The sequence below is a fragment of the Hemiscyllium ocellatum genome, chromosome 11 (assembly GCF_020745735.1).
Source record: "Hemiscyllium ocellatum isolate sHemOce1 chromosome 11, sHemOce1.pat.X.cur, whole genome shotgun sequence".
Lineage (NCBI taxonomy): Eukaryota > Metazoa > Chordata > Chondrichthyes > Orectolobiformes > Hemiscylliidae > Hemiscyllium > Hemiscyllium ocellatum.
This window is the reverse complement of record NC_083411.1, coordinates 80959688-80987655: the sequence shown is the minus strand read 5'-3', so window position 1 is coordinate 80987655 and position 27968 is coordinate 80959688.

Here is a 27968-nt window from a genome sequence, read left to right as displayed (position 1 = left end):
AATAAGTTTGCAAACCAAGGAGGTAGCCTTCTCACCTTTGCTTCCATTCTGCTAATGTTGTTTTTGTTTCAACTTGATCTTTCATATTGTACCCAGCTTTGCCATGAATCAGACGAAAGTGAGGACTGCAGATGCTGGAGATTAAAGCCAAGATTAGAGTGGTGCTGGAAAAGCACAGCAGGTCAGGCAGCATTGGAGCAGCAGGAAAATCAACGTTTCAGGCAGGAGCCCATCATCAGGAATAATGTGCTGTGCTTTTCCAGCACCAATCTAATCTTTGCTATGAGTCAGCCCTGTCATATGTCTCTTTAAATAGAGATTTCTCATTGTTTGTTTGAACTCACCGTCCCATTGGACTGGGAACCTGGAAGCAGGATGATAACTCTCAGTGAAAGATTCTCAGCTAATTCTGCTAAATAATTAAACACGTTTTCGTACTGAATGTCCCTCATCTTGGCAGAGATTATCTTGATAAAATTTCACATCTTGTGTGTGTTTGGACTTGGTGAATACAATACACACATGAAACTGCATTTGGTGCCAGAAATAAACTGCTTACAATTTGTGCCTCAGACCTTGATGTGGAAATGAACAATGTCATCTGCTGTAACCTCTCTTTTGTTGAGAAGCACTGTGTATGAAGCCAGGCTCAAGTGTTTGAACATTTCACCTTGAGAGGCAGCTGCGAATGCATTAATGTCACTATATACTCAGCTCTTTACTGGCTAATCTCTTCAGCAGCGCTAATACTAAATGCCATGGCTTGTCTGGAAGGCCACTTGTTCTGTTGCAGGAAGATAGTAAGGATGTTAGTAGACAGGAAAGGTCACAAGGAGAAATACAAACTCAAGCTTTTGCTAATTAACATGACCACACAGTATGATCTGTAGTTTCTTCATTATTTTCTTTAAAAGTCCCATTAGCTTTGAAAAATTAGTCTACATGAATTTTACATAATGAAAGGTTAGGCAATTGCTTGCAGAAAGACTATTGATACTGCTCACAGATTAAGAGTTGATTATCTATCTCATTGTTTTAAATGCTAACTGGATTATTGTTTTATGAATACGCAAATGCTCGTGAACCCCTTTCGTATTCTCAGTGCTATCAAATAATTTTCGATGATGTAGAATCTCATTTTTCAATAAAAATATCTTTAATTGATCTGCAGAGATTCAGATTTGAATTATAAATTAAAATGCAATTATGGCTTTTGTTGAAGGCAATAAAGTCTCAACTAATCCAGCGTACAAAATGAAAATTTATCTGCTCCCAATCCATGACCTAAATGAAATGTTTGCTGAGTGACAACCTCAGGCTCCACCAAGTAAAGTAAATAGAGATTTATATCTTGTGAAGAAGCGTTATAATTCAGCTTGCTAATCTGCCTTTGGGCATGCAATCTTTAATTTAGATTCTTTGTGGAGAATGGAATATGTGTAAGGCACCTTAATGGTACAAAACAGATATAAATTCTTGTAACATTTTGATAACAAAAGTTACAAACATGCTGAGCATTTTTAAAACAATACCTTTAAGTCATTCATAACATGCAAAATTCCATTGATTTTGGAACACAAACGTCTTTAGAATGCAGCGCTCTTCTTGGAAACAGCCACTCAATTGTCAGTACAAACATAAAAGTTAATCCACATCGTGGTGCTTTAAGGCATCCAATCTCAAGTTTTCATTTTGTTTTGACGATTAGTTTTGTTTTTGGTCATTACGGCAATAGGCATTGGTCAGTGAAGGTTGAGAATTTTCACCCTGGCAGTAGTTTTTGAACCAAGTGTTATCTTTTATTCAAGCGTGTCCATTTGTAATGGAATAGAGCAACTCTGGAGTCTGGCAATACCACTTCTTTTCAAATATTTCTGTCTCTGCCATTATTAGCAATGGCTAGATATTCATCTTATTGAAGGCCATAAAACTACATTGTGGGCAAAGAAAATTAAAGAAAGCGGCAGCCAATCAGCAATGTTATATTTATGCTTAGACTCAGAATTGAAACACTCCATTGCTACACAGCAAATTGGGTTTCTCTGAGTGATGATATTTTAAATTGCTGAGGTCCTTTCCAATGTTCTCAAAACCTAATCTGCTTATTTGATATCCTAGCCCTTTACTGTCTCTTTTTAGGATGTATTTCAGTGTAAGTAAACTGAGCAAATGCATATCATTAATAACACATTGGTTAACATACACCCAATCAAGAAATTCCACAACAAAAAACAGAAATTGCTAGAGAAACTCAACAGGTCTGGCAACATCTGTGAAAAGAAATGTTTAATGTTTCACGTCCAGTGACTGCTCTTCAGAACTGTTTTTGTTTCAGATTTCCAGCAGTTCTTCAGTTATTTTGTTTAGAAATATGTTATTTGCTCCAAATGTCAATGAGTAACTTTATTACCTTGATGCCATATAGTCAGAAGGCAGCCAGCCTACAGTGCCAGCCAGTTATCACGATTTTGAATATTCACTGAACCTCCCAACATTCTGTCTCTACCAATGTGACATGGCTAAGACTGATATAGAATTAAGCAGAGAATCATAACTGCAATTAACTGCACCAGCGAAAAAAAAATCAAGAATAGAAAGTTTGGAAGCAGTGCCTCTTTCTGGGTTGCAATTCCATGATTCGAAACCGAAGTTTTCAGGATATGCTCATCACCTCATTCTTCTTGAGGCAAGGTATTTTGATCACATCAGCATGAAGCCCAATGATTAATGTGCAACTCATTGGATGCATGCTTAATGAGAATCCCTGCACAACTATCAAGTTTCATCTATCTTACATGTCTTACTGGCAATCAGCCACAGAGATCACCAGGCTTCCAACTTAAAGGTTCTGCTCAGATCATTTACTGGCCATCATGGATGTTGTAGTTGATCTGCACCTCAAGAGGGAAATGGAATAGAGCAGGTACAACAAAAACAAGCTACTTATTGGGTCAGAATGAAGAGAGGGACAAGGGCTCACAGGCTTGTGATCGTACAAAACATTACATTGTGTCTGCCCATAAGCTTTTTTTCAAAATTTGTGACAATGTCCTTAGTTGATTCCTCTGCAACAAGGCATACCTTCTCCCTCTGAGCAGGCATCAGGGTTATCCTTTCTCTCTGCCCTCACGACAGGCTACTTAGGCACAATGACTTAGCACGTACAGATCTTGTCACAAAAAAGATAAGGAGATCAAAAAGGTAGGCAGTTTCCAGAAATGACAAGAAGCAGCCTGGTCTCAGCAGTGCCCAGTGCAGCTGTATCATGTCTTCCCTACTCATACATTCCATTCTCCATGCAATTAAGGCCAATATTTTATTTGGGCCTCTTAAATACTTTCCATAATTGTGTGTGTGTCTTATGCACATGCAAACTGATCCTCTGCAATTCCAGTTGAATAATATTTGCTTTTCTATTCGTCCCACCAAAGTGAACAACCTCACATTTTGCTGCATTATACTACATTAAGTCAACTTTTTTTGCCTATCTATATTTAAACTACCTGTCACCTTTGGGAGACTTCTCGTGACTTCATTTCCAACTTGTTTTTATGATGATCAAATTTTGCTTCAATCGGGCACCCAAGATGGTAACAGCGAACTAACAGTGTTCACCCAGGACCTGAACACAGGCTCATCTGCTTCCATCTGTCTTTCATTTCTATTATTTCTTTTACTTTTGCTCTTTCTTTTTATTTTGTCCCTTTTGCTGCCATTCGTCCCTTTTGTGGAGTGTCTGCAATGGCAGATGCAGTTTCTTCCCAGTTGGCAGCAGTGGGATCTTTTGCTGAAATGGCAGTCCCAAGGGATAACACTATGTACATCTTATGCAGTATCATTTTATGCAGTGGCTTACCAGGTGCCCTTTCGGAATTCAAATTCACTATATCCATTGGGTTCCCCTTAATCAACCTTGATATTTATTTTCTCAAGTTTACTATATATTTATTTTCTCAAGTTTACTATATATAAAATACAATTTCCATTTCATAATACCAAGTAGAGACAAAATGGTTTTATGATTTTCAAAATGTCCTGTTATTATTTCCTTAAGAATGAATTTCAACATTTTCTGACGACAAATTTATGATATCTGGTCTAAGTCATTAGGTATGCAGATGCTGCTTGCTATACCGCTTGCACAGACCGTGACAGCTCTATACTCCCATCATGGTTTCAATGTCCCCTAGTCCTCTCTCCTTTTGAACTCCTTTGTCAAGGCTTCAGGATATGACAGGGTATGCCCAGTGTCTGGTGTTTTCCAATGCACTATTCTTCCCTCTAAGACCCTTCCTCATTCATCTCAAGTAACCACTTGCTTTAGAGGTAAAAATTGGCTCCAACTGGTGGTTATCTCTATGACAAACTGCCCTTTCATCTCAGGAGTAAACAGTACATTTAATGCCGAGCTGCATGCTATTAACTCTATAATGACTGGGTGACAAAAGGTTACTGTATCGCAGTCAAGTTGTTAGTTAGTATCACAAGTTCCACATTTATTTTCAGGCTATATCCAAACATTCCCCAATAGCTCAATACCTCTGGTTTCATCTCCAATGTGATTAAGTACAGTTACAAATAGCAAATATGCATCAATTATTGCGTGGTTTCCACAGCAAGTAGTACAGATAACATTATTTATATTTTATGTCTAAGTACAGAATATAGACATCTTAAGTATTGACTACAGGGGATCCTCACAAATCGTAAGGTCATTGGTATGTCAGTTTTCATATTAGAGTTCACTTATTTGGATTTTGCTGCAGAATTGTGCATTTAAATGCATGTGGTTGCCTAGGAACTTGGTCAGTGATTATGACTATCTCATAGGCATCCCTCAAGGGCAATCTACTGTTAATACAGCTCTGCTTGAAGTTCTCCAAACATCCACAGAACCAGACTTTTACTGCTTCAAACATTACACAGGACTTAAATTGTCTTTAAGAGCTCTGTTGGATGCAAAATGTCACTGAGGCATTGCTAAGACATCCATCTCACTATATGCTCATTGATGCAGGCTTGCAGCAATGTGGATTCCAGAAGGAAGGCCTTATTGGCATTACCAGTATTTCAAGGATATAGATCATCAGTGGTTCCACACAATTACTCATTTGGGGCTCCTGAGTCAAAACCATATCATGCAAAAATAGAACAAGATATAACTGAGTTGGTGTATAAGTCACGGTGAGGCCAACATAGAATATTGCTGAGTTTCCTGACAGCTGCATCCTGCAGGATTAAGGACATGATCCAAGAAGAAGCCAGGCTGGAGAGGAATTTTAACTCTTCAACACTGGCTGACATTACAAGTTGTTGTGGCAACCAAAAGCCCAAAGAAAATCATAGTGAAGTCTCCACCAAAAGTAGGAGGTCCTCAATATTGATTTTATAATCGTGATGACACAGAAAACACTCAGACTCCTTGCAGAGTTTGATTACAGTAATGCCCTATATGTTGCATAATATAACAATGAAGAAAAGCATCAGTGTGCAAAATTTAAAAGATTTAACAGTGATAAAATGAATAAAAAAACACTCAGTGAGATATTTGATTTGATTGAAGTGATATTGCTCAAACAGCAAATGCTCTTACTGATTAAATGACACTGGGAACTGATGACTATCCTTTGTCATTTGTAGCATTCGTGCTACCTTGCAGGTGATGACAAAATGCGAGGCACTGAAGCCAATAGTTGGCATGTTATTCCCCAATAATTTAAGACATTATGCCAATGGAATAGCATTGATTTCATTGTTTGTTGTTTGCTTGTAAGAGGTACACTATATTCTGGTCTTCGAGCTGCAGCATATCCTGTCTAACTTGAATATGACACTACAGAATGTTTCTTTCTAAAAAGGATACAGGACTTCTCTGTATAAAATACTCAGGGTTGAATTTTACCAAAAGTTATCTAATTGTCAAATTTGGAGATTCTCATGGAGAGTTTCTCTCCTTGAGCGTTAGTGCATTGGAATTTGGAATACTGTGTGCAATTCTGGTCACTTTGCTACAGGAAGGGTGTTATTAAACAGGAAAGGGTGCACAAATGACTGACAAGGATGTTATTGAGACTGAAAGGTTTGAGATAATAGGGACAGGCTGGACAGACTTGGACTTTTCTCCTTGAACATTGGAGGTTGAGGGGTGACCTTCTTGAGGTTTATAAAATCATGAGTGGCATGAATAAGATGGAATGCTAAGGTTTTTTTTTCCACAGAGGACAACACTAGAGAGCATAGGTTCAAGGGGAGAGGGAAAAGGGACCTGATGGGCAATTTTCACATCGAGGGTGGTATGCATATGGACCGGGTTGCCAGAGGGTGTGGTAGTGGCAGATACAGTTACAACAGTTAAAAGATATTTGGACAAGTGTATGGCAAAGAAAGGTTTAGAGGGATAAGGGCCAAATGCAGGCAAATGGGACCAGTTCAGTTTAGGAAACCTGGTCAGCATAGATAAGTTGGATGAAAGGGTCTGCTTTTTGCTATATGCTCTATGATTCTATCTCATGCAATTCTCAACTGCTCACTTCAGACATGTGTGCTATGCACCACTCTCACGTTATCAGCTCTCACAAGCAGTGCAGGTACTCACCACTTCAGCACCTTCTGGATATCCTCCACCAGTGCAATTCAGTGGTTAGCACTGCTGCCTCACAGTGCCAGGGACCTGGACTCGATTCCAGCCTCAGGCGACTGTCTGTGTGGAGTTTGTACCTTTTCCCCATGTGTGCATGGGCTGCCTCTCGACACTCCAGTTTGTTTCTACAGTCCAAAGATGTGCAGGTTAGGTGGATTAGCCATTAGAAATGCAGGGTTAGGGTAGAGGGTGAGTCTGGGTAGGATACTCTTCGGAGGGTTGGTGTGGGCATTCTCAGCCAAATGGCCTGTTTCCACATTGTAGAGATTCTATAAATTTAAAGCAGAATGTGAGCCAGGAATGAAAGGTCCCACACAAGTCATATAAAGCATTTTAAAGCAATGAGTGGTCTTAAAAAATTGGTATCACAAAAACAGTGAACGCAGGAAAACACAATGGTTCTGGCAGAATCTCTGTTGAGAGCTACAAAGTTAACATTTCAAGTCAGATGACTCTGATTTGGAATTCTGTTCTCAGGAAGAGTCATTGGACTTCATTTGTCCCAGATGCTGCCCAACCTGCTGAGTTTCACCAACACATTGCAAGGACTTATTAGGGATAGTCAACATGGCTTTATGCATGGGAAATCATGTCTCACAAACTTGATTGAGTTTTTTTGAAGAAGTAACAAAGACGATTGACGAGGGCAGAGCAGTAATTGTGATCTATATGGACTTGAGTAAGGCATTCAACAAGGTTCCCTATGGGAGACTGATCAGCAAGGTTAGATCTCATGGAATACAGGGAGAACTAGCCATTTGGATACAGAACTGGCTCAAAGGTAGAAGACAGAGAGTGATGGTGAAGGGTTGTTGTTCAGACTGGAGGCCTGTGACCAGTGCAGTGCCACAAGGATCAGTGCTGGGTCCACTACTTTTCATCATTTCATAAATGATTTGGATGTGAGCATAAGAGGTATAGTTACTAAGTTTGCAAATGACACCAAAATTGGAGGTGTAGTGTACAATAAAGAAGGTTACCTCAGATTACAATGAGATCTTGCTCAGATGGACAATGGGCTGAGAAGTAGCATATGGAGTTTAGTTTAGATAAATGCGAGAACTGCATTTTGGGAAAGCAAATCTTAGCAGGACTTATACGCTTAATGGTAAGGTCCTGAGGAATGTTGCTGAACAAAGAGACCTTGGAGTGCACGTTCATAGCTTCTTGAAAATGGAGTTGCAGGTAGGTAGGATAATATCCTTTATTGGTCAGAGTATTGTGTACTGGAGTTGGGAGGTCATGTTGCGGCTGTACTGGACATTGGTTAGACTACTTTTGAAATACTGTGTGCCATTCTGGTCTTCTTCCTATCAGAAAGAAACTTGAAAGGGTTCAGAAAAGATTTACAATGATGTTGCCAGAGTTGGAAGATTTGAGCCAAAAGGAGAAGTTGAATAGGCTGGGGCTGTTTTCCCTGGAGCATCAGAGGCTGAGGGGTTTATAAAATCATGAGGGGATTAGATAGGATAAATAGACAAAGTCTTTACCCTGGGATGGGGGAGTCCAGAACTAGAGGGCATAGGTTTAGGGTGAGAGCGGAAAGATATAAAAGGGACCTAAGAAGCAACTTTTTCATGAAGGGGGTGGTGCGTGTGTGGAATGAGCTGCCAGAGGAAGTGGCTAAAGCTAGTACAATTACGACATTTAAAAGGCTTGTGGATGGGTATATGAATAGGAAGGGTTTGGAGGGATCTGGGCCAGATGCTGGCAGGTGGGACCAGATTGGGTTGGGTTGGGATATCTGGTCAGCATGGACAAGTTGGACCAAAGGGTCTGTTTCTGTGCTGTACATCTCCATGACTCTATGACTTTAGTGTTGTGAGATTTATATTTTTCTGATGGATATTATTGATTGCTGCCCATTGATCATGAGATGAGACATTGGCAAATGTTGGCCATTGTGGAGGCCTGGAGGAGTGAGCTGAAGCTGCTAGGTAAGTGGTCAAATTTTCCATTCAGGAATTCATGCCATCGAGTTTTTCTCCACCATATGGGAGAATAAGAATCTGCATCATTGCCCACATCGTTCAGGGGCTGGGAAGATTAATTTCTCTGAGCCAGATACACTACTTTCACCTATTGACAGAAAAAAAATATTTGCAATTAAATAATCTCTTTATAAACATTCAAAGCTGTGCCACCTAAGTATCAAGAAACAAATAGAGTCTCCCACATCAAATACTGCAAGGCTGTTGAATGGGGTAACTCCCCTCTAGATATCTCTAATTGACCTGTGAGTGCACAGATCAAAAGAGAAGGTGGGATTTGAACCCTAGCCTCCTGATTTAGAACACTGTCGCTGCACCATAACCACTCTTAAGCAGCTCCTATCATTAGTATTTTTACTCCTGTTCGTATCTATCATGAAACACCAGGGGAAGGGGGATTTGAACCAACCACCTGGCCCATTGTGAGGAATGTACCACTATACCATGATCTCACAAGAGTCCTCCTGCTGCACCTGGTATTCCCAGACAATCTTCCAAAGCTAACACGGCCATAGGCAACCTGCTACTATGTAGAAATTTTCTTATCAACCTGTTCAGAGATGTTATTAAACACCACTGGAACAGTTAGGACTTGAGCCAGGCCTCCCTGCTCAAAGGTAGGGACACTATTATTGCAGGAAGTGAGGACTGCAGATGCTGGAGATCAGAGTCAAGAGTGTGGTGCTGGAAAAGCACAGCAGGTCAGGCAGCATCCGAGGAGCAGGAGAATCAATGTTTCGGGCATAAGGTCCTGATGAAGGGCTAATGCCCGAAACATTGATTCTCCTGCTCCTTGGATGCTGCCTGATTTGCTGTGCCTTTCCAGCACCACACTCTCGACACTACGATTGCACCACAACAGCCCAGCAGTTTATAACAACCACAACTGGTTTAGCCATTGCAACCACTTAAGGCAATTTTAGCAGTGCTACAGCATTTAGTAAGTATTCAGTAGCCATTCACCAGCAGATTGTGAAGTCAGTGTGAGTTTTGTTTCTGTTTTTTATATTTTCTTTCTCACCTAACGTGAATGGCAGTATGAGGCAAATTAGTGTTCAATGGAGTGTCTGGATTGCAGGTAGCACGAGAGACTGTTAATTAACTGTTTGATCAGCAGCAGATCTGGCAGTAACTTAGCTGCAGAGCTTGTTACCCAAGTTGCAGTTTATAAACCACAACGGCAAAGAAAATAACAGCTTCAGAGTGAGATGTACAACTGCTGATATCACATTTTCAAAGAGCTTGTGCTTTGTACTTTATAGGTTTTATCACTTGAAAGCCTCTGGTACACCGACAATTTAATCCCATGTATCAATCCAGAGATCAATAAAAAAAAACAGTAAAAAGCCAAATTCCTCACATCAACAAATCTTCAACATTTCATCCAAGTGACTGAAATTGGTGAACAAAGTGCTGAATGTTGAGAAATTATAGCCAATAAATAACTGCTATGATCTTTGCGAGGGAATGTTCAACATGCTTGCATGATATTCACTATTTGAACAGAAGCATGAACTTGTCAAACAACACATTATCATGCAGATACATTGAAATACATAGAGTGGAAAATTCCCCTAATTGAAAGTGGTGAAGAAGGTGGCAGGAAGGGCAAATAATTTGGTGAGGTGATCCAAGAGAAATACTTGTCTATGTTCAAGTACTTCAGCAATTAAATTCTACCCTTGCCTCCATCCAACAGCCCCATCTCATGCTACAACCCTCCTGAAGGAAGGTGAGCATCCCACCAGAGCAATTCCTCTACTTCTAAACATGCATTTCCCATGACCAATCCACCGAAGCTGCATACCTTTGGGCTATGGGAGGAAACCCACACAGACACAGGGAGAATGTGCAAACTCTATACAGACAGTCACCCAAGGGTGGAATTGAAGCTGAGTCTCTGGTGCTGTGAGGCAAAAGTACTAACCACTGAGCCACCATACATCTTAAATAGGATCACCAGCAATGCTCTCTAGTCCCTTGAAGGTGCTGGGCTCTGACTAATAATCTTATGTGTGTCGCTACCTCAGGGCAATGGTCCTGATAAGATAAGAACACTGACAATACAACTAGAAATACAGACTCACCTAAATTAATGACACAAGGGCTAGAGTTTATACTTTTGACACAGTCAACAATACAGTTATAATGCGGTCTCAAAATTTTTCAGAAGTGATTCTTTTCCTGCTCATGCTCATTTGCAAAACACCGATTCTAAAATCCTCCATATATGCCATAATTGGGCATCACTTTTTTTTATTTTTCAAAATATTACTTGATGCATTTAAGAGTAAATACCTGATGCAATTTCATTTAAAATAGCTGAAACTGAACTTATCATAAAAACAAATGTCCTTAAAATCAGAGAGTTTCGTTCATCATGACTGAGTAAGCTCATTTTAAAGAATGGCTTTAAAAAAGCTGTACAGAAACCCATTAAAGGTTTATTTGGTCAAAAGTAGTCGGTTTCTTAATGCATTTTTTTTAAAATTGTAAGCTTTTGGAAAGGTTACTCTCCATGTCCTTTTACATCAAAAAGTTATAAGAGCTACCTCAAAACTCAACAAAAGGACCCAGCAAATTGCTAATGTCAGTTTGGGAATAGGACCATTTAATAGATAGCACTAATTTCTGTCACAATGGACTGAATCTTATATTTTTTGTGGCTAAGTGCAAGCCACATTGTGCTTTTTGGAGGGCTTTTTTGCCATCACGTAAAGCCTTTTCTCACAATATCTTACTAAACCCATTATGTAAGCCTCAGATTCCCGATCTATGGCATTTGTATCTTCCATTTTCACTCCAATCTTACCACATCCCTTTCCCTGGAGTGACACGTCTCTGCTAGAATATCCCGGAATTGACCAATATCCCTTACAATTGCACATTCTATAAAGGCCTGAACAAGCACAATCGTTCCGGAGGTACACTCTATGGTTCCTGAAATAACTAGAAGAGCTTGGGCAAGGTCCTGCTGGATGGGGTGGTATCAAGGTGGGACTTACTCTTCTACTAGAACCAGCAACAGAGCCATGCCAGCCTGGTCCAACGTTGTTACCAAGAATAAAGTGGTCTCAGCCAACTGCACAAGCACCCAGTGAGTATAAACAAGGTTAATATCCTTCTCCATTCTGATACCTTACCCTCACTTTATTGCTGTTAGTGTATCCACCAAGATTCATGCTCTACCACAGTCACTGAAGCCTGTCACCCAACCAACCCATGACAACATCAATATTCTATAAGTTACAATCATTAAGATTAAATATTATCACAATCATCAATGGCAAATTAGGCCTGAAGAACATTTATCAAGCAATCGTAATTATTCCAAGTTGATTATTGTTGAAAAGGTACAAGATAAAGTTGTCATGGTCTTACTAGACTATATAGCTGGTCTCTTATTAGAGAGAGAGGTCTGGTGGAAATCTACTCTGAGGGTCACCAGCCCTGAGGTGAGTGGAGAGGTTGAGAGAGAAAATGCTTCATGGTAACTTCAACCACTGTTAGAATTGAACCCATGCCATTGTCATCACCTTACATTGCAAACCAGCCATCCTGACAATGGAGCTAACTGAACTCCCTCTTGTTATATATACTGAATTGACAACTTAGTACGATGCAATGGTGCATTTGGAGCAGAGTCGAACTTCAGAAACAAAAAGAGAAATTGCTGCAAAAGCTCACCGGGTCTGGCAGCATCCAAGGAGAGAAATCAGAGTTAATATTTCAGGTTGAGTGACCCTTCCTCAGAACTGCTCAGTGAAAGGTCATTCCATCCAAAATGCTAACTCTGATTTCTCTCCACAAACCTGCTGGCCTTTTGCAGCAATTTCTATTTTTGTTTCTTTTCCCTATAAATTTTGATTCACTGACTGATTAAATATCAGACTATCTCAGCCGTGAATATACTTAATGAACTAGCCTTAACAGCCCTCTGTGGCAATGAATTCGACAGATTCACAGTCATCTGGTAGAAGAAATTCCTCCTCATCTCTATCTTAAACATGTGATCCCTTATTCTGAGATTATTCGTTCCAGTCTTGGATTTTCCTACAAAGAGAAAAAACCTTTCTGCATCTATTCTGTCAAGTCTCTAAGAATCTTGTATGTTTCAATTAGACTAGCTCGCATTCTTCCATCTTACAATGAGTACAGGCTCAACCTACTGAACCTCTCCTCACAAGACACTCCCTCCATACCTAGTATCAGCCAAGTTCTTTAGGCTGTCTCCAATGCCAGTATTTATTTTCTTAGATGAGGAGCCTCAAACATTTCACAGTAAATGGTGCCCAGAACTATACATAATACTCCAGATGAGGCTGAACAAATTTCTTGTAAGGTTAACATCAGCTCCTTAATCTTGCACTCTCTGTCCATATTGATAAAACTGAGGATACAATACATTTTATTCATTGCTCCATCTACCTGTCCTGCCACTTTCAGTGGTCTGTATAAATATACACTCAAGTTCCGTCATTCCTGTATCTTATAGAATTGTATACCATATTTTCTTTTGTCTTTCAGTATTATTCGCAAAATGCATCACCTCCCACCGCTCTGCACTGAGCCGCATCCTCCCTCTATCCACCCACTCCATCACCTTTCCTACATCATTTTGGAGCTCTATACTCTCCTTCTCACTGTATTCAATAATTCTGAGTTTCTTATCATTCACAAAATAGTGGAGAAGGTCATCAAACTTCTTCCTAAATTGCTATGAGTTTCTCTCAACAATTGAAATTGCATTGCCCGGATGGTAACCTCAGATCAGGCTGGTATGATCGAGTGTCATGGCTTCCTTGCAGGTGGAAGAAGACATCCTTCATATGCACCACAACCATAACCTTTAAATCACTGAACATATAGCAGGACAACAATGTTCCCCTGTCTGGCCAATGTCAGGAAGTGTGCAGGACAGCTCCGAACTGACAGTTGCCTGGGTGTACAACTGATAGATGGCAGGTCCAAGGGATGCCAGTACTTCAGTGGATTTTCAATGCGTGAAAAGTTATTCCAGGAATGGTGTATGGTAAGATGAGACTTGAGAGATGCCATAGGAGTGGGATAGGCTTTAATGATATCTTCGAGTAAAAAATGAGGTCTGCAGATGCTGGAGATCACAGCTGAAAATGTCTTGCTGGTTAAAGCACAGCAGGTCAGGCAGCATCTCAGGAATAGGAAATTCGACGTTTCCAGCATAAGCCCTTCTTCAGGAATGAGTCATTCCTGAAGAAGGGCTTATGCTCGAAACGTCGAATTTCCTATTCCTGAGATGCTGCCTGACCTGCTGTGCTTTAACCAGCAAGACATTTTCAGCTTTAATGATATCTGTTTGGTCAGACATGGTGAGGAATGTTCCTGGGCTTCTTGAAGAGAATCCTCCAATAAACATAACACAGCTTGCACTTAATCAAAAAATCAAAAGATTGAGCATAACATGACATAAGTATACAATCTTTCAGAAAAATAAACAGTTAATGAAATTCACAGCTGACCTTGGAGAAATCTGTGTAGGGGAGCTCACTGCAGGGTAGCAGCTAAGTAGCTTTTTAAAGTGTAACCTTACTAGTTTTCTTTTGTAAATCTACAACAGTGAGTAGAATAGTTTTTGTTTTATTATATGTTGTTTTTGAGATTAGTCTCTTGATTAAACTTTAAAAATATAAAAACATAGGTACGAAGCTCATCTGGAGCAGCATTTTTAGAGCAGTAAGACTGTGATATTTTCTGGCTCTGTAGATTGTTAAGGACCAACCATGGCTTTCAGTAGAATGATGTGTTCTTCCTGTTGAATATGGGAGATTAGGGTGAGTTTCCATGTTACTGATGATTATGTCTGCAGGAAATGTGTTTGGCTACAAATCCTGTTGGATCATATGGATTGGTTGAGTTGGCAGTTGACAATGAGGAATTTCCAGGTGCTAGGGTGTGTGATGGATGGCAGTTGCAGGGAGGGAGATAAACCAAAGATACAGTCAGGTAGATGGGTGACCTCCAGGAAAGGTAGGAGAGGGAGACGGGTAGTGTTGGAACCTCCTGTGATTATCCCCATCTCAAACAAGTATGCTGTTTTAGAAAATGTAGGGGATGATGGACTCTCAAGGGAATGTAGCACTAACAGCCAGCTTTCTGGTATTGAGACTGGAGGTCATATAATGAGGGGTATGTCAGGTTCCAAGCGATCGATTGTGATAGGACACTCTCTAGTCAGAGGCACACTCAGACGTTTCTGTGGTTGGTAGTGAAAAATCAGAATGGTGTGTTGCCTCTCTTGTGCCAAAGATATCTCGGAGAGGGTGAAGAATGTTCTTAAAGTGGGGAGGGACCAGCAGGAGGTCATTGCACACATTGGAACTAATGACATAAAAGGGAAAAGGATGAGATTCTGAAGAGAAAAGATAGAAAGTTAGTCAGGAATTTTAAAAGTAGGTCCTCGAAGATTGTTATATCTGCTTTACTCCTGGCGCTACGAGCTAGTGAGGGTATGAATAGGAATAGAGCAGATGAATACATGTTTGAAAAGCTGAGGCAGGGGAGAAAGATTCACAGTTTTGGATCATTGGAATCTCTTCAAGGGTAGAAGTGACCTGTATAAGAAGGATGGTCTGCACTGAATTGGAAGGGGACTAATATACTGATGGGCAGTTTTACTAGGCCTGTTCGGGAGGATTTAAATTAATAAGGGGGCAGGGTGATGGGACCCAAGGAAATAATGAGGAAAGAGATCATGCTGAGACATGTACAGTGGAAAAAGGAGTAAGTCAAACAGACTGGACAGGCAAGAACAAAGTAGAGAATATTGAAGGACTGATAAATTAAACTACATTTATTTCAATGTGAGAGGTCTAATAGGTAAGGCAGATGAAGTCAGGGCATAGTTAGGAACATAGGACTGGGATATCATAGCAGTTACAGAAATATGGCTCATGGATGGACATGACTGATAGCTTAATGTTCCAGGGGATAGATGCTCCAAGCAGGACCAAAAAAAAGGGGCAAAGGATGAGGGGGAGTGGTGTTTTTGATTAGGAATAACGTTATGGCTGTATTTAGGGGGGATATTCATGGGAATACTTCCAGGGAAATAATTTGAGTGGAACTGAGAAATAAGAAAGGGATGACCACCTTACTGGGATTGTATTATAGACTCCCTAATAGTCAGTGGGAAATTGAGAGACAAATTTGTAAGGAGATCTCAGCTATCTGTAAGAATAATAGGGTGGTTACAGTAGGGGGTTTTAAGTTTTCAAACTATGGACTATGGAATGCCATAGTGTTAAGGGCTTGGATGGAAAGGAATTTGTTAAGTATGTACAAGAAAATTTTCTGATTCCATATGTGGATGTACGTACAAAGGAAGGTGCAAAACCTGACCTACTCTTGCGAAATAAAGCAGGGCAGGTGATTGAGGTGTCAGCGAGGGAGTACTTTGGGAACCAGTGACCATAATTCTATTAGTTTTAAAATATGATAGAAAAGGATAGACCAGATCTAAAAGTTAAAGTTCTGAATTGGAGGAAGGCCAGTTTTGACAGTATTTGGCAAGAACTTTCAAAAATTGATTGGGGGGCAGATGTTCGCAGGTAAAGGGGCAGCTTGAAAATGGGAAGTCTTCAAAAATGAGACAACACGAGTCCAGAGACAATGTGTTCCTGTTAGAGTGAAGCGGAAGGCTGGTAGTTGCAGGGAACGCTGGATGACTGGAGAGGTTGAGGTCAAAAATAAGAAGCATATGTCAGGTATAGACTGCAGAGATCAAGTGAATCCATAGAAGAAAATAAAGACAGGAGGATATTTAAGAGGGAAAACAGGACATCAAAAACAGGACATGAGATAGTTTTGGCAAATAGGGTTAAGGAGAATCCAAAGGGATTCTACAAATATATGAAAGACAAAGGGGAAATAAGGGAGAGATTAGGGTCCCTTAAAATCAGCAAGACCACCTATGTGCAGGAGATGGGTGAGATATCGAACAAGTATTTTTCATCAGTATTGTCTTTGGAGAAGGAAATGGAAGAGAAAGAATGTGGGGAACTAAATAACAACATTTGGAAAAATGTCCATATTGCAGAAGAGGCGGGTTAAAATGCAGAAAGGTGCATAAATCCCTGACACCTGACCAGGTGTGCCCTAGAACTCTACGGGAAGCTTGAGAAGTGATTGCTGGGTCCCTTGCTGAGCTATCTCTACCATTGATAGTCAAAGGTGAGGTGCTGGAAGACTGGAGGATGGCTAACGTGGTGCCACTATTTAAGAAAAGTGATAAGGACAAGTCAGGACAAATTATAGACCAGTGAGCCTGATATCAGGGTGGGCAAGTTGTTGGAGGGAGCCCTGAGGGATAGGATTTATATGTATTTGGAAGAGCAAGGAGTGATTATAGATACTCAACATGGCTTTGTGCATGGAAAATTGTGTCTCATGAACTTGAGTGAGTTTTTTGAAGAAGTAACAAAGAGGATTGATGATGGCATTAGCACTGGATATGGTCTATATTGACTTCATTAAGGCGTTTGAGAAGGATCCTCATGGTAGACTGGTTAACAAGGTTAGATCACACGAATACAAGGAGAACTACCATTTGAAGACTGAATTAGCTTGAAGGTCGAAGACAGAGGGTGGTGGTGAAAGGTTGCTTTTCAGACTGGAGGCCCGTACCAGTGCTGTGCCACAAGGATTGCTACTGGGTCCACTACTTATCGTCATTTATATAAATGATTTGATTGTGAACGTAAGATGTATCATTCGTAAGTCGAAAAGTGCAGCATGAGAAAAGTTCAGCAGATCAGACAGCAGGCATGTTGACGTTTTGGCCATAACCCCCTCATCAGGAATATGCCCAAAACATCAACTCACCTGCTACTTGGATACTGCCTCACCTGCTGTGCTTTTCCAGCACCACATTTTTCAATTGACCCTCCAGCATCTGCAGTCTTCACTTTTTGCCAGTATGGTTAGTAAGTTTGCAGATGACACCAAAATTGCAAGTGTTGTGGACAGCAAAGAAGGTCACTTGAAAGTACAATGGGATATTGATCAGATGGGCCAATGGGCTGAGGAGTGGCAGAAGGATGTCATATGAAGGATGTTGTGAAACTTGAAAGGTTTCAGAAAAGATTTAAAATGATGTTGCCGGAGTTGAAGGGTTTCAGCTACAGGGAAAGGCTGAATAGACTGGGACTATTTTCCCTGGAGCAATGGAGGTTGAGGGGTGACGTTATAGAGGTTTATGAAATCATGAAGCACATGGATAAGGTAAATAGACAAGGTCTTTTCCCAGGGATGGGGGAGTGCAGAACTATAGGGCATAGATTTAAGGTGAGAAATGAAAGATTTGAAAGGGACCGAAGGGGCAATGTTTTCATGCAGAGGGTAGTGCATGTATAAAAGGAAGAAGTGTTAGAGGCTAGTTCAATTACAACATTTAAAAGGTACCTGGATGGGTAGATTAATAGGAAGGGTTTAGATGGATATGGGCCAAATGCTGGCAAATGGGTGCAGATTAATTTAGGATCTTTGGTTGGTATGGATGAGTGGGACTGAATGGTCTGTTTCTGTGCTTAATATCTCTATGGCACAATGCTATATGTACAGAACTCAATACAAGAATACTATTGTAAAGATTGTGCTCACTGAGCTAAAGCTGAAGTGATCATGTGTGGCTTAAGGTTGGTAAGTGATCAGTTGACCACTCTCTTCCAGTGTATTATTTTATTTCCACTAGTTATGGCATTCTATTTGAAGTTAGTAATTAGATTAGTTTCCCTACAGTTTGGAAATGGACCATTCGGCCCATCAAGTCCACACCAACCCTCCGAAGAGTAAACCACCCAGACCCATTCCCCTACATTTACTCCTGACTAATGCATCTAACCGACACATTCATGAACACTATGGACAATTTAGCCCATTGTGGGTAATTGGGTAATTGGTTTAAAGACTTTCCTGAACAGTTATGCTTAATGTTCTGAATAGGATGCTATTACCACACTATTGTATTCTGGTCACATCTCTTTGGAACCTCTACCCTCCAACTACCTCCACTCTGAAAATATTGTGATATTGTCCTATTGGCACCATCAAACATCTTCTACTTAATTCAGTAAGTTACATTTCTCACGACCAAAACTCTTTGGCATACATTTCCTAACTCAGAGCAAAGGAAAACTATCTGACATCCCCATGACCCTGCTAAGATCTGTCACCTTGGAACAGATCAAATGTCAAATCTAGGATTATATTCCTCAATTTTTCTTTATTGACCACATTATCAGGAATGTTACTTCAATAGTTTAATTGCATGTCTAACCTCTTAAAATAATTGCTTTAAATATACTGAATATATCATCTCCCACAAATGCTACACATTTAATCCTTTTTGGCATATTTTAAGTTTTTTTCAAATGTCATTTACTGGGAGTAAGAAAGGCTACAGAAAAGAAGATCTCCAGTTTATAACAGGACCACATTTTACAGTGAAATGATAAGTACTCTCTTACTACCAGGAATATGAGATGAAAAGATGACCAAGATCCAGCCAGTTCATCTTCTAAACATTGGAGATATTGGATGCAGGTTTGCTCGTTGAGCTTGGAGATTCATTTCCAGATGGTTCGTCATCCTACTAGGTAACATCTTCAGTGGGCCTCAGGTGAAGCCTTGTACATGATTCCCGCTTTCTATTTATATGTTTGGGTTTCATTGGGTTGGTGATGTCGTTTCCTGTGGTAATGTCATTTCCTGTTTTTTCTCGGGGGTGGTTGGTGGAGTCTAACTTGATGTGTTTGTTGATGGAGTTCTGGTTGGAATGCCATGTTTCTAGGAATTCTTGTGTGTGTCTCTGTTTGGCTTGTCCTAGGAGGATGTGTTGTCCCAGTCGAAGCGGTGTCCTTCCTTATCTGTATGTCAGGATACTAGTGAGAGAGGGTCATGTCGTTTTGTGGCTAGTTGATGTTCATGTATCCAGGTGGCTAGTTTTCTGCCTGCTTGTCCAATGTAGTGTTTGTTACAGTCCTTGCGCAGTAATTTTGTAAATGACATTAGTTTTACTTGTCTGTATAAGGTCTTTCAAGTTCATCAGCTGTTGTTTAGTGTGTTGATGGGTTTTTGGGCTACCATGATGCCAAGGGGTCTGAGTAGTCTGGCAGTCATTTCTGAGATGTCTTTGGTGTATGGGAGAGTGGCTAACATTTCTGGATGTGTTTGTCTGCTTGTTTTGGTTTGTTGCTGAGAAATTGGCATTCAGTGTTAATTGGGTATCCATTCTTTTTGAAAATACGGTATAGGTGATTTTTCTCTGCTCTGCGTAGTTCCTCTGTGCTGCAGTGTCTGCTGGCTCATTGAAATAATGTTCTGATGCAGCTGCATTTGTGGATGTTGGGATGGTTGCTTCTGTAGTTCAATATTTGGTCCGTGTGTGTTGTCTTCCTGTAGACACAGGTTTGAAGTTCTCTATTGGCTGTTCGCTCTACTGTGACATCTAGGAATGAAAGTTTGTTGTTTTCCTCCTCTTTAGTGAATTTTTTCACATTATTTCAATTTGCCAAGACACACTGCAGCACAGAGGAACCACGCTGAGCAGAGGAATATCACCTATACCGTGCATTCAAAAAGAATGGGTACCCAATGAACACTATCCGCCAATTTCTCAGCAACAAACCCAAACAATCGGACAAAACACACCCAGAAACGCTAGCCACTCTCCCCTACATCAAAGACATTGCGGAAATGACTGACAGACTACTCAGATCCCTTGACATCATGGTAGCCCACAAATCCACCAACACACTAGAACAGCAGCTAATGAACTTGAACGACCTTATACAGACAACAAGCAAAATTAATGTCATTTACAAAATACTGTGCATGAACTGTAACAAACACTACATTGGACAAACAGGCAGAAAACTAGCCATCAGGATACATGAACACCAACTAGCCACAAAACGACATGACCCTCTCTCACTAGTATCCTTACATACAGTTAAGGAAGGACACCACTTTGACTACGACAACACATCCATCTTAGGACAAGCCAAACAGAGACACACACGAGAATTCCTAGAAACATCGCATTCCAAATGGAACTCTATAAACAAACACATTGAGTTAGACCCCATCTATAACCCCCTGAGAAAAGAAATGACATCACTATAGGAAATGATATCATCACAGGAAATGACATCACCATTCCAACGAAACCGAAACATATAAATAGAAAGCAGAAATCATGTACACTGCTTCGCCTGAGGCCCACTGAAGATATTACCTAGTAGAATGACAAAACGTCTGGAAATGAACCTCCCAGCTCAGCAAGCAAACCTATATCCAGAACCTCAACCTGAGCTACAAATCTTCTCAAAACTCGCTTGGAGACAATGATAGTGGTGTTGTGATTGAAGAAAGTAATCTATTTTCATCATTTTGAGTACAAGTCACTGGGAATCAACTTGAAGAAAACTGTCAAGGATGAAAAGCACTGGCAATCATAGATCACCTATTTTCTTTCCCTGTGATAATGTTGTTCCTTTAACAAGGTTATATTGTCCTTGTTTTTTTTTCGGAGGTTGTAAAAACACAGGTTCTGAAAAGTTTGACTTGTGTTGGGTTTTGTGGCCAATTTGATTATAGCTAATAGCTACAGCCTAAAGCAAAAGTCTTTCAAGTTTAAAAAAAGTACTTGTAAAATGAAAGGGGAGTAACCAGTTCTTCCCTGCTCAGTTTTTCATGGTTTGGTTTGCAAGCAGTGCTGTTGTGGAGATGCCAGACCCAAAGAAGCAGGTCCAGGCTGATATTCTCTCTCTCTGACATCTCTTCTGTAGGACCTTGTGTTTGATTTTACCTTTTGTGCCAAGGGGTGTTTATGGAGATTGTTGCAAATATTGGGAACAGCATCATTAAGTTGGGATAATCAGTTGGTCTTTAGATAGGTTAAGGTATTCTGTATTCTGTTTTCTTTTGTTTGTGTTTCATCCAGTAATCTTGTGAATACATTGTTTTGTTTAAAACTCAATGTTTTGACCAGCTGCATCTCTCCTGTGCTATTCCCTTTACACTTGGTTAAACCAACTGGCAAAGTTAGGGTCTGGGATATTTTCTTGAAATGTTTTGAGGGGGTCTGGCCTGATCGATAACTCCACCCTGCTTCCCCACCCCACCCCAATCCCACACTCACATTAATGTATTTAACAATGATTGGACACTCTGGAGGCAGGAAGCATGTTTCCGTTGATGGGTGAGTCCTGAACCAGAGTACACAGTTTAAAAATAAGGGGTAGGCCACTTAGAACTGAGTTGAAGAGAAACTTCTTCACCCAGAGAGTGGTGTGTGTATGAAATGCTCTGCCGCAGAAGGCTGTGGAGACTAAGTCTCTGGATACTTTCAAGAAAGAGTTGGATAGAGCTCTTAAGGATAATGGCATCAAGGGTTATGGGGATAAGGCAGGAACAGGATACTGATTGAGGATGGTAAAAACAATGACTGCAGATGCTGGAAACTAGATTCTGGATCAGTGGTGCTGGAAGAACACAGCAGTTCAGGCAGCATCCAAAGTGCAGCGAAATCGACGTTTCGGGCAAAAGCCCTTCATCAGGAATAAAGGCAGTGAGCCTGAAGCGTGGAGAGATAAGCTAGAGGAGGGTGGGGGTGGGGAGAAAGTAGCATGGAGTACAATGGGTGAGTGGGGGAGGGGATGAAGGTGATAGGCCAGGGAGGAGAGGGTGGAGTGCATAGGTGGAAAAGGAGCTAGGCAGGTAGGACATGTCTGGACTAGTCCTGGTAACAGTGCTGAGCTGGAAGTTTGGAACTCGGGTGAGGTGGGGGAAGGGGAAATGAGGAAAACTGTTGAAGTCCACATTGATGCCCTTCGGTTGAAGTGTTCCGAGGCAGAAGATGAGGTGTTCTTCCTCCAGGTGTCTGGTGGTGAGGGAGCAGCAGTGAAGGAGGCCCAGGACCTCCATGTCCTCGGCAAAGTGGGAGGGGGAGTTGAAATGTCGGGCCACGGGGTGGTGTGGTTGATTGGTGCGGGTGTCTCGGAGATGTTACCTAAAGGGCTCTGCTAGGAGGCGCCTAGTCTCCCCAGTGTAAAGGAGACCGCATCGGGAGCAACGGAGACAATAAATGATATTAGTGGATGTGCAGGTAAAACTTTGATGGATGTGGAAGGCTCCTGTAGGGCCTTGGATAGAGGTGAGGGAGGAGGTGTGGCCACAGGTTTTACAGTTCCTGCGGTGGCAGGGGCAAGTGCCAGGATGGGAGGGTGGGTTGTAGAGGGATGTGGACCTGACCAGGTAGTCATAGAGGGAACGGTCTTTGCGGAAGGCAGAAAGGGGTGGGGAGGGATATATATCCCTAGTGGTGGGGTCTTTTTGGAGGTGGCGGAAATGTTGGCGGATGATTCAGTTTATGCGAAGGTTTGTAAGGTGGAAAGTGAGCACCAGGGGCGTTCTGTCCTTGTTACGGTTGGAGAGGTGGGGTCTGAGGGCGGAGGTGCAGGATGTGGACGAGATGCATGGGAGGGCATCTTTAACCACATGGGAAGGGAAATTGCGGTCTCTAAAGAAGGAGGCCATTTGGTGTGTTATATGGTGGAACTGGTCCTCCTGGGAGCAGATACGGCAGAGGCGAAGGAATTGGGAATACAGGATGGCATTTTTGCAAGAGATAGGGTGGGAAGAGGTGTAATCCTGGTAGCTATGGGAGTCGGTGGGTTTGTAAAAAATGTCAGTATCAAGTCGGTCGTCATTAATGGAGATGGGGAGGTCCAGGAAGGGGAGGGAGGTGTGAGAGATGGTCCAGGTAAATTTAAGGTCAAGGTGGAATGTGTTGGTGAATTGATGAATTGCTCAACCTCCTCGCGGGAGCACGAGGTGGCGCCAATGCAGTCATCAATGTAGCGGAGGAAGAGGTGGGAGTGGTGCCAGTGTAATTACGGAAGATCAACTGTTCTACGTAGCCAACAAAGAGACAGGCATAGTGGGGGCCCATACATGTGCCCATGGCTACCCCTTTGGTTTGGAGGAAGTGGGAGGATTCAAAGGAGAAATTGTTAAGGGTGAGGACCAATTCGAACAAACGAATGAGAGTGTCGGTGGAAGGGTACTGTTGGGGACGTCTGGAGAGGAAAAAACGGAGGGGCTTGGAGGCCCTGGTCATGGCAGATGGAGGTGTAGAGGGATTGGATATCCATGGTGAAGATGAGTCGTTGGGGCCGGGGAAGGTCTTGGAGGAAGTGGAGGGCGTGGGTGGTGTCTCAAATGTATGTGGGGAGTTCCTGGACTAGGGGAGATAGGACAGTATCGAGGTAGGTAGAGATGAGTTCAGTGGGGCAGGAGCATACTGAGACAATGGGTCGGCCATGGTGGTCAGGCTTATGGATCTTGGGAAGGAGGTAGAACCGGGCAGCATAGGGTTCCCGGGCTATGAGGTTGGAAGCTGTGGTTGGGAGATCTCTTGAGGTGATGAGGTTCTGTAAGGTCTGGGAGATGATGGCTTGGGGATGGGGGGTGGGGTCATGGTCAAGGGAGCAGTAGGAAGAGGTGTCGTCCAATTGGCGTTTGGCTTCAGCGGTGTAGAGGTCAGTGCGCCAAACTACCACTGCGCCCCCTTTATCTGCTGGCTTAATGGTGAGGTTGGGATTGGAGCAGAGGGATTGGAGGGCTGTGCGTTGTGACGGTGAGAGGTTGAAGTGGGGGAGGGGTGTAGACAGGTTGAGGCGGTTAATGTCCCGGCAGCAGTTGGAAATGAAGAGTTCGAGGGCAGGTAATAGGCCAGCGTGGGGTGTCCAGGTTGATGCAGTGTGCTGGAGGTGGGCGAAGGGGTCCTCGGAAGGTGGGCGGGAATCCTGATTGTGAAAGTAAGCTCGGAGGCGGAGGCGACGGAAGAATTGTTCGACGTCACGGCGTGTATTAAATTCATTGATACATGGACGGAGGGGGATGAAGGTGAGTCCTTTGCTGAGGACTGATCGTTCATCCTCAGTGAGGGGGAGGTCTGGAGGGATGGTGAAAACTCGGCAGGGCTGGGAGCTGGGATCTGGTGTGGGTGTGGAGCTGGGAGTGGGGTTGGAGCCAGTAACTGGAGTGGGTGTGATGGTGGGGGGAATGAGGGTGGAGTCATGAGCATGGGTAGTGTTTCCCTCGGGGTTCTGGGGGGTGGGGATAGTGACAGTGGGGTGTCAGCAGAATGCAGGTGAATGGCGTTGGTGGGGGCGGAAGTGATGGTGACCACGGCAGTAGGGGTGGCGGAAGTCACTGAGCGTGTGGCAACAGCGACGATGTGAGGGGCAGACGTGATGTCATGTATGATGCATGAGGAATTGTGAGGGGCGGAAGTGGCTGTGGGAGTGGCCATGATAGGGGTTTAGCTGCATCAGCCGCATGGCTAATGGTGTTTTTGAGGCCGGGGAATCTTCTGGAATGTTTGAGGAGCGCTGGTTATGGAGGTGGGTGGATAAAAGTTTGTTGTACTTACAGTTTTTGATGTTTGAGATGGAATTGAAATACTGTTTGTTGAGAGTATGAGTTCTCCTAAGGATGTGGTACAGAGTGGGTCCTTTGCAATTCTGAGAGAGTGTGGTCCTCAGCTGAGGCAAGGCTGACTGTAGAGAGGTTAGGTGCCAGCGCATTGCTGCAAGCGTGGAGCGGAGGAACCTGAAAAAGAAGTGTTGCTGGTGTTTTTGAATCTGTAGTCTGTACTGTTTGGGTCCGAACTCTGCTGGTTTAAAGGTGGTCCAGAGTCCGTGTGGGATGACTTGGTATGGAGGCAGGCACTGAGGAAGCGAATGTGACTGTGGTAGCGAGTTTGTTTCAGGGCATGGTTGAAGAGCTTCAGGGCAGAGAAAATGACCTGGGAGTTGCAGTGGGAGAGGGACTCAGCACCCAGAACTGATTGAGGATGATCAGCCATGATCATAATGAATGGTGGTGCTGGCTCGAAGGGCAGAATGGCCTTCTTCTGCACCTATTGTCTATTGTCTAACACACCATTTATCAAATGACTCATATAGTTCATCTTCCAAAATGCTATTTTCTGAAAGAAATCCAATTTATATTTGTATATATCAATACTAATTGCTTTCAATTACTCATTGAAATACTAATTACTCATTGAGATACATTCTCAACTGATTAATTTTGTGTTTCAAGCCCTCCTACCCTACCAAATCTCTTGTTTAAACATAGATTCTATCCTCTTGTTCTATGTTCTGGACAGTGCCAGTACCAATGAAAATTATTTCTTGGCTACATTTAACAGAATTCTAATTAACTAATGTCACTGTCATACAAAACACAAGGTGCAAATAAATGAACTCTAGAGAAGAACAAAAGATAACTTATAAATGAGTTTGCTCCTCTACTGCATCATATGTCTATATCTTAAAACTGTTCTATTATTAAATTAAAGGCAAACTTATTTAAATTAACTTAAATATAATAATCAATTGTTCCTGACTCTTAAAATAAATCTCATATTCTTAACGACAATTCTAAGCAATTCTGTACATGTTTCAAACCAGGATCTATCACGTTATGAAAATATTCTACAATTACATCAGTGGGAAGTCTTAGAAAGTTCAATGAATAACTTGAAATCTTGTTTTCTCAACTGATCTAACCAACCGACTTAAAAAAAATTAAATCAGGATTATAATTTTGTTCTTGGAAAGATATTAATACAGTGTTTAACAAGGAAATGGCTCATACTATGCCAAATAATTGCATATAGTCAAGCTACATTTATTGGTCTTTAATTAGATACATATTTACTTAAAATTTCTTAACTGTCTAACCCTGGAATTTTAGCCCTAAGCCTTCCTGTTTCACTGTCACTCCTTCTTCATTTTAGAACACTCCTTAAGAACTGCCTCTGTAACAAAGCTTTTGGACAATTGCCCAAATTACCTATATTGCTCAAAGTCAGATTTTGCCTGAGATGGCTCCTCTGCCACACCTTATTATGCTAAAAACACTAGATAATTTAAGTTATCATTGATATTACATTATTATATGAGAGATGGTGTGAGTAGAAAGAGAACTAAGTTCTTAGCTATCCTTACAGGGCTTTTTTGATTAGACCCAACTTTAAGTGCACAACCCAGCCATATGTTACCTCGAATCATTACGCAATACACTGGCATTGGTATATAAAAATATAAGCATCTCACTAAAAACAGAAGGATAAGCAAGATTAATGGATCTTAATGTTCCGACTGAGAACTGATCAAGTGTTTAATTTATTAACCAAGTGCAGTCCAGCATATATTTGCAGTGTAGCATCAGTTTAGCTCTTATTCCATCAAATCACTCCCAGAAATGACCCACTGCTGTTCATGCTCCTTCTCCACCCTAAAGTGTAGCAAACATCGGATAGTTCATCAGGGTTAGTCAAGAATTCTCCTTTGACTGTTTCAATAAGCTGTGCCCAGTCATGTTACCCTTTGATCTCTGTAAGCTCCCTCAAATGTGATCAGTCCACCTTCAGTCATATGCAGTTAATGTCATATGAATCAAGTCAATGGTGAGTGAATGCACATTTTTTAAAAAATTGCTTATTTATATGCACTTAATTTACAAAATAAAGTAACGCAATGACATAACACGTACTATATCTGTTTACTTGAAGAATGGTCACAGAAGTGGAAGGGAGATGTTGTACCTGTTCCATTCACATTCACTCACACATGGCTCTCCACTGGCCATTTGGTGTTATTATTAAGCAACTTAATGGGGATTTCATCCTTTGCCTTGAATCAGCCCACTACCTTGTTTTGAAAGTGATGCGGGTGGGGAGGGGTATTGCATTGCTTGACATGGTCAGATAGTTTTACTTTTATTATCGTTTGGTTATTCTACAATGAGTTTGATCAAATTTAGCATGTACAAGAAATTTGGAGATGATAATTAGTTTGTGAACAGCAGGAGTTTTAAGCTTTCCGAATGAAAATCTTTATCAACATCTTGCTTTCCATCTTTCTGCAATTTTATTAAAAATAACCACATCTTACTTATGTCATCAACATATTAGCCAAAAGCTTGAGAAGACAGAAATAATTCTACTTACCTTATGATCTTTTGCACAAGATATGGCAAAAAGACAACAAATCATATTGTCATTGCCGTATAAGTTCATCCCTGGAATTATGAAAGTCCTCTTACTCTTCAGGTCTTTACATGGATGACTAAGTGTCTTCTGTATAAGAACATAAGAGAGAGGAGCAGGAGTAGACTGTACAGCCTCTTACATTTTCTCCACCATTCTGTGATCCTTGCTGATCTTCTCCCTTAAATGCACTTTCCTGCCCACTTGCCTGACAGAATAAAAGATTGTCTATCTC